The sequence below is a fragment of the Varroa jacobsoni genome, unplaced genomic scaffold (genome assembly GCF_002532875.2).
Source record: "Varroa jacobsoni isolate VJ856 unplaced genomic scaffold, vjacob_1.0 scaffold_1009, whole genome shotgun sequence".
Taxonomy (NCBI): Eukaryota; Metazoa; Arthropoda; class Arachnida; order Mesostigmata; family Varroidae; genus Varroa; species Varroa jacobsoni.
The window spans coordinates 21,461-29,169 of NW_019213911.1; the positions used below are offsets into that span (position 1 = coordinate 21,461).

Consider the following 7,709-nt stretch of genomic DNA (forward strand, 5'->3'; position numbering starts at 1 on the left):
GACGCCGCCCCTAAGCCAAGCTGTGGCGCCCTCTGGCAGCGGGGAAAGCAACGCGATGTAACGTTGCCATGCATACTTTGTCACTCACCACCGTACCACAATTCACCGCTACTCTGCACCGTTGCTAGATAGCAACGCAATAGTACAGTCCGGTTTTGGACATCCACAACATCCGATGGAGCTGGGGCCGCTGCAACACTATCGGCATGACTGTTGTCGAGACCCAATGACACCCTGACAAGCAATCATGAGCTCGCCACTCGCTACAAGGCCTGCGTCCCGCGCGGATCGGCGATTAGCGAGATCCTGGAGCGGATGGATCAGACAAGAGTCACTCCGTAGTCAAGACAAACCATCACCGGGCTGCTACACAAAAAGAACTGTGCTATGACGTCTTTAACGGCGACGGTAGCTGGTCCCTTCACATCTTCGATGCTGTTGTTAATGCCACCGCTGATGTCACTGCGTTGGCCGGGGAACGCTTTGCGCCCCAACTGGCTGCGGCAAAAGATGAAAAGTCAGGCGCTAAGAAATGTTCGAAAGGCAGTAACAATGTAAGCCTAGCCGTCGTCTCGTAACGGACAAGCTGGCTCTGCAACGCCAAGGCTATAGGCAGAAGGAGGTGTGGGGACGTGAGGAAGCAGGGAAGAATTGGCCGTCGGCGGTATCGAAATTTCTGTTCCTGCGGTTGGTATCGAACATTGTTCATGCTTGTCAACGCCCACCACACGCTTTGCCACGTAGCGTAGCCGTGCTGCAACCATAAAGCGAATAAGTCTGCAACAAGATGTTAAGAAGCATTTCAGATCAGAAGAGAGTCCTCCAGTTAACTTAAGCCAGAGATTTTAAAGCACGGAATATATAAAAATACCAAGATGTATCTGTCTGTACACGCCAAGTAAGTAGTTGTTGTCTCGCGGATTATTTGGCCTGTTAAACTTAATCTTCAGAGGCTGTGGGGATCGGAGGATGTAATACTAATGCGCCACAAAAGGTGATGAGAATATATTTCAATTACACACTAGAAAAATATTTAACAGTATAGTCGATATATATAATCTTATAGGTAGAAGGTCTCAATCAACCCTATTCTGTTTGTAACCCCCACTTAGTTCCTTTGATTTTAACGAAAATTAATAATAGAAGTCGACTCCAAACTGACCCTAATAATGATTACGATGATTACCACAATGATATTCTTAAGTATCGTTAATAACTGACCTGATTATAAGGATTCTTGTAGTAGACAGTTTTTTTAAATCAAAAACAAGAAACAGCAAAAAAAAAAGAAAACCCGTATCGTTGATTCGCTGCACTGCATCAAAGTTGGGCTATGATCGAGATGATCGATCGACTTATGATATTATCGTTGTAAAACACAGACAATAATAGCCCAAAAATTATTAAAAAGTTTTAAGTTCATCTTACATAGCGTTGTATATATGCATATATATATATGTATATACCTTTTCTGAATCCTCTTGGTGCTTTCGAGACTCAGACAACGTGTTGAGATATGTAAACGCGTTTTAAGCTGCCTATAAAAACAGAAAGTAGGCAACGTTAAGATTTTGCGTACAAAAGTACCAAAGTCCACATTAGTACTAACTGCTAGCATTTCGCACCAAAGTTGCACCAAATCAAAATGTGCAGTTCATGACCTCTGGTAGCTTAAGGACCACTATTTCTCCGGAACTAACTTATTCAATTCGAACAGAAGAAAAGTTGAATATTACAAATACACATATATATATATATATATATATCCCTTGTACAGCTCTTTACATTTCGTATTTACTAGAATTAGATAACCACAACATATGTAGCATCGAACCTGGCACGTTCAAGCATTTATGCTGCACGTACGCTCGTACAGCACGATAAAAGATAAGCGATGGAGATATTTATATGTGTAATCGAAAAAGTGAATAGAGGCGAAATCCTTAATAGCATTAAGTCTGTACTTTAGGCTCGTATTGTGAATGACTGAACCTTGACGTAACAAGGCCATTGTGCCTAGTGCTTTGTTATCTCTGTTGTTGAATTCGGGAGGTACATTGACACAAGTAGTTTTCTAAACAACTCGTACTGACGTGTTGTTCAGGGTTGTTAGCAAAGTTGTAAACACATCACTAGTTCTAATGTCACTGCATATATTGCAACTTCAGCCATGCTGAAACGTACTAGCTATTAAAATATTATAACAGTCTTTAACTGGGAGAGCATTTTTTCTATTACGGCATTTGAGCTTAAAGGGTACACAAGTGATGCGGTCTCCCGGCAGTGCTTGGTTGTCCAGTCATAAACATATCGCAGTAAATGCTAAAAGTAATAGTGCGTTATTCTGATTGAAAAATTAACATTTAGCCAGCACTGACATTTCGATTGTATACATTTTTCACGCAACAAAGAACTCTAAAATATCTATCGTTTAGTTTTATACAAATGTACGCCTGTCGTTGAAAAGCTGTAAGCGCTTCGACGATCATACACCAGAGTGGGGATTACATCCTTCCACTTAAGAAGATCCTACCACGCTTCATGATATGAATATAACAGCTATCAAATTTATTAAAGCCGATCCTGTTCATCCTTACTGCTAGCTATTTTTTCAAATTTGTAACTAATTTAGAATTTTCAGCAACGGTGTACCGTTTTGATCTGACAGTATCAATTAATAGAAGTGCCATGTATGTCACGAGTGCGTGCACGCGTGCATAATTGACCACCATGTTGAATTTTCCATCATTGTCGTCGTAGCCGTGGCCAATGTTAGTTATATTGATATAAGTGTCGATAGCTTTTGCTAGTGTCTACTAGTTTATTAGATGCTGAGACAACACTTGATGCCCTTCAGGCGCCGTATCTCGACTCTGTGCTTAAAACTCTGCCGGTCACCTTCGCGTATGCCAACTTCCACCCTGTTAGATACCCCGCTGAGCAAACAGAAAATTCAAATTTTTGGGGATTGTGATATTTCAACATGCAGTACTGTACCGTGCAGTGCGTTCAAGGGGGCCTAGTAAACGACTGAAATTCTGGCTTATATGTTCCATGTGGTCGATCCTGGCGTGACATTTGCTAGGCCCTTATCAGCGTTAAAGCTCACCAAAGCAGTCGTATCAATGGTCGAAATGAAACAACGTCCGGGAAGATGACGGCCTCTGTCTATCGTCCACATTCACACAAACTATGTCATTTTATCTTCAAGAAGAGTACGTAGCGTGCTTGTTCTACTAGGCTAGACAGGTTGGTTAAAGGTTATCTAGATTTAGAATAGAAGATGCTTGATGGAACCTCACCGCTTCGCTCCTGGGATTAAGAATAGATACAGACAGGCTGGATGTACACCTCAAATTTACTTTTCATTTGTCTAATATATTGTCCTGCGCTAGCTAAAAAGGTTATTGTTGTTTATTCCCAATGGAAAACATCATGACTTTTCCCGTTATAATATTCAAAGCTAAGTTCACTATTGAGCCGATACGTTAATGGCTGGACCAAATGTTGGAACCTCTTTATTTCACAATTGGAGAAATCTAAAATATGAACGTACAAATAATAGGTCTAGCAGAAAAGAGGTTTGCGTTCATAAGTAATGAATATATTTGGTTACGTTAATATGGGTTTCCAAAGTAAGAAGCTATTTGAGAGTACTTTATTAACGTTACAGTTGAGCCAGGCAATGTTTAGGTGACACAGTTTAGCTGATGCTAAACTCCGTTTGGGTGATTGTCTTTAGGGTTTGCCGGTGGCAGTCTCACTATTTGATCACATCGATAATTAAATTTTTCTTTATTATAACTATGCGCCGCAGGGTACCATTATGGTTGGTCGTTTCGAAGTCAATTTGTGGATAGACTGTTTTTTTTTTGTTCATTGATAATAATAGTGGACAAATGCCGTACGCGAACACTACGAAAGATACATTTCTTTAAACATCTGTGAAGGGGACGAACTTCGAATGTAGCGCGCACGGTCGACGTATTTCTCCCTATCTAATGAACTTCTCGTAAACAAGTTGCAGATACAAATGTATTTTCGTAGAAACTATATCCTTAAATGTTGTTATAATTTCGAGATTGTTTGTCAAGTAATGAGTCCAAATACAAAAAGCAAGGGGCAGTCAAATAAGAAATGTATGTTATTTGTCTATGTCACCTGGACTGCCTAATAAAAATAACAACGTCGAACAATCGTGGACAGGAAGCCATTATTAGTACGTATTCTCGTTCTGCATACGTACTGTTGCTTCACGATGCAGCGTACTCCCTAGATAATTCTAATAAGAGTCAAGGATACGCGTAGAACAAAAGCGTTAAGATTCATAATAACAGCAGTAACTATGTTAGGATATCAATGACCGGCGACTGTTTGCAAAGGGTCGCAAGGACAAGTGTCCTACAAACGAGACAGTGTTTCTAGCGATAAAAAAAAGCCATACTACTGTTACTAGTAACGCATAGAATAATAGAATTTAAAACGCTTAAGCCTACGCTGGGCATGACAAAGGCTGGCTGAGAAATAGGGCGAAGCTGCAACGGAACGAGCGTTGGTCGTCCTGACTCAGAAGGTATATATAATGGACAATATGAATGTAGACCTAATAAGCCATAGTCATTCATACGCCTGGAAACGAAGACGTAAAGCTAAGAGCTAATATAAAAATAATATACGAAATTGGCAATTTGTAACGAGGAGTACGTCTGGAAGTTATAACACCTATCAAAGTCGAACTGAATGCGTTACACAGCATCTGATCAAGACGTTTGCCGAGACCAACAAGGCCACAGACAAATAAATAATCCTTTCTATAACTTGTGTAGGACTGTCGCTGGCAAATTCCGTTTGCCAGCGACAGTCCCATACAGTTTCCACCCGTCTACGAAAGCTATCATTTTATATTCATGTCTTCTCGAAATATAAATCAGCTTAACAGACGAATCTGACATGTTCAATATACTTAAACGCTTCGAACGAATCTTCATCGCCTTAGCCCGATTACGCTAGTTATTGTTATTATATAGCGTTATAAAATAAGCTATATAAATAACGTAAGCCTCAATTTAACATGTTTACCGGTATCTAAATGCTGTGGAAAATTTTAACTTTTTACCTCTGTCTCCTTAAATTTGACCTTTTACGGCCTCTGCTCTTCGCGATTTCCTAAACTTCCATGCAAAGTCCAACCCGCTGAAAGGCTTTGCACTGTCTTCTAATGCAGAACCGACCAACTTTGATTTCTACTACTCTTACCACGAGTGCCACCTTCTATGATTCTGGTTTGAACATTACCGCCGCCGCCACTGACGCATCGTCGCTAAAAGGCTTCCCCAACAAGCAGAACTGAATGCGTCCTTGCATTCTATTTTACCAAAGGCGTTTGTTTCGGAGCGTTTCTCTTATTGACAATATTCTTTACAAAGGGATAACGTATGGTCCAATCAGCAATGTCACCTAATTCAAGTGTCCTACCCAAGCCAAATCTCGTTATCTCTCTATAGTTATACATGTATATATATGTGTATCTCTGTGTCTTGATCATCGCTCTGTTTGTTTTCTCCGGGTACCCCGGAGAATCCGGAACGCTTTCCTTCTGTTGGAGCGTTCTAATCGAACTTAAAAAAAATTGAATAGAATTTTATATGTGTGTATGTGTACAAATTTATTGCATGATCTTACACGTATGTATTCTCCCTATTGAATTGAGTCGCGCTAAACTAAGCACACAGCGAACGTAGCGCAGAAGCAGTCAAGTAAGACAAGAAAGACGTGGCCATGAAGATCGTAGACCACCACCAGACGATGTCGTCCATCATATACGTTCATATATATATAGGAAAGTATATCCTCGTAACGAAAAAAAAAAAATCGCGGTAACATTCTGCTAGATGATCGATACCGGGGCCAGAATGAATCAGTAAGATTAGTCTAATCGTAGCCCCACGGCGACCTTCTCCACTTTGCTGTTGTGCGGGGGTTGACGGAAGGAGGGAGTTTTCAGAAAATCTTCTTCTAACGTCGTACGTATGTGCGTACGTATACAACTTTAGTATCATATAAGTGTCACAGCAGGTACTACGAATAATAATAATATCAGCTGTACACGAATGCTGGGCGTTACGGTTACACGTCACATAACGTTACCGTAGTCACGGGGAGATTGCCGGTTTGTGTCATTCTATGCATTGACATTTTAGGTCTAAAAGTTACGAACACGTAAATATCAACTGATTGCGTTTCTATACTAATTACAAACTTCTATGAGTCACCTCTCCTTTTTCCCCCCATATTTACGATTTTTTTTTCTCATCTTCAATGCGCATTTGGTCCAAAGTAAATAGCAACAAGAAACTTTGCTCGCTAAAATTAATTGTAACTTTGCAAGCACCTTAAACTATACGATGACTATTTTTCCATTCTTATGGGAATTATGGAGCGGCTGCGCCACTGGTAGCATCGTTTTACAACCTCATATCACCGAGCTGGTTTAGGCGCGTTTATCAAAATCTTCAGCCGTTACCGTCTGCGTTACTGTTTCAGACCCGCCATGGACCACGTAATTTTAGATTGTGAACGAATGCGCTTGTATTCGTCTGCTTCGGAATAGAAAATCTTCAATTTCAGAGACAACAATAACAATCTCGTCCCACTACAAGTCCATGACATGGTTGAGTCTGACAGTTCCGTTACGCAATAAACTTCACTCTCGACGTCTGCTGGCAAATGAGGGAAGACATCCTATTCTTGGATGATTTCCATTACAGTAGATACTTTGTCGTAACCTTCTTAACGATGTTCTTTACGGTGCTGACAATTCATTCATAGATCTAAAGTTGTTCTTGTGATATTCTAATTGACCTGTATTAGAAAATGTTTTAAGTTAGTCGTCAGTAGATCCATAGCCTATAGCCAGATGGACAAGCTTTGGACCTTGTTATATTTTGAGATCAGATATTGTGTGATTCGTAAACCACCTTTCTGAACATTTAGCATGCTATGCTCAAATCGTAGCATGACACAGTTTAGCTTTTTCGGACATGGACACCTACTCGCAGGCAACCGTCTAAAGTGGTGTCTAATGGCGGCCTAAAACGCGAAGAACTTTTAAACTAAGGCCCTGCCGCGCTCCGAAAACGTAAGACCAAATTTATGCCAATTTGACATGTTTTTTTTTTTTATATTGTTTTAATTGCCCAAGAAGACACTACGACTGAGGAAAAAATGCAAATTATTTGGACTGATTGTAAACGACTCTACTCGTTCTGCTCCTGGTCCCCCATCTCATCCTATCAATTCTAAATTTTTACATTGCCGACACTCAATCCGAAGGGATTTCGACTAGCTTGCCAAAATATTTTTCTATATCGTTATCTGATCGTTCTAAAAAAAACCATTGAACACAATTTTGTTATTTTTCGAGCATCGTTCCAAACAAATGAAGTATTGATTTTTCTTAACTTTGTGCCATATAGTAATGTGTTATAGCTTGCGACGTTGAACACGCGCGAGTTTCATCCCAGAGTTACGCATCGTACGTTGGCCTACCTCTGAGAATCAAGCAAGTTCTCTTTTTTTTTTTTTTTTTTTTTTTTTTTTTTATATAAAAAAAAAAAATATTTTTTTTTTTTTTTTTTTTATTCGTTCTTATTTTAAATATATTTTTTTTTTTTTTTTTTTTGTCTTTTTTTTAGATTTAAGTAAGTTTT

General features: G+C 39.7%; 1 protein-coding gene across 1 annotated transcript in view; it reads left to right on the forward strand.

Moving 5' to 3' along the window:
• Nucleotides 1-120: 120 nt before the first annotated feature.
• Nucleotides 121-7,709, forward strand: part of LOC111265783 (sulfotransferase 2A1) — a 47,901-nt gene continuing 40,312 nt past the window's right edge. The window contains exon 1 of the mRNA XM_086970631.1: nt 121-898. The gene's annotated coding sequence lies outside the window, so the exon portion shown is untranslated. The remainder of the gene's footprint in view (nt 899-7,709) is intronic.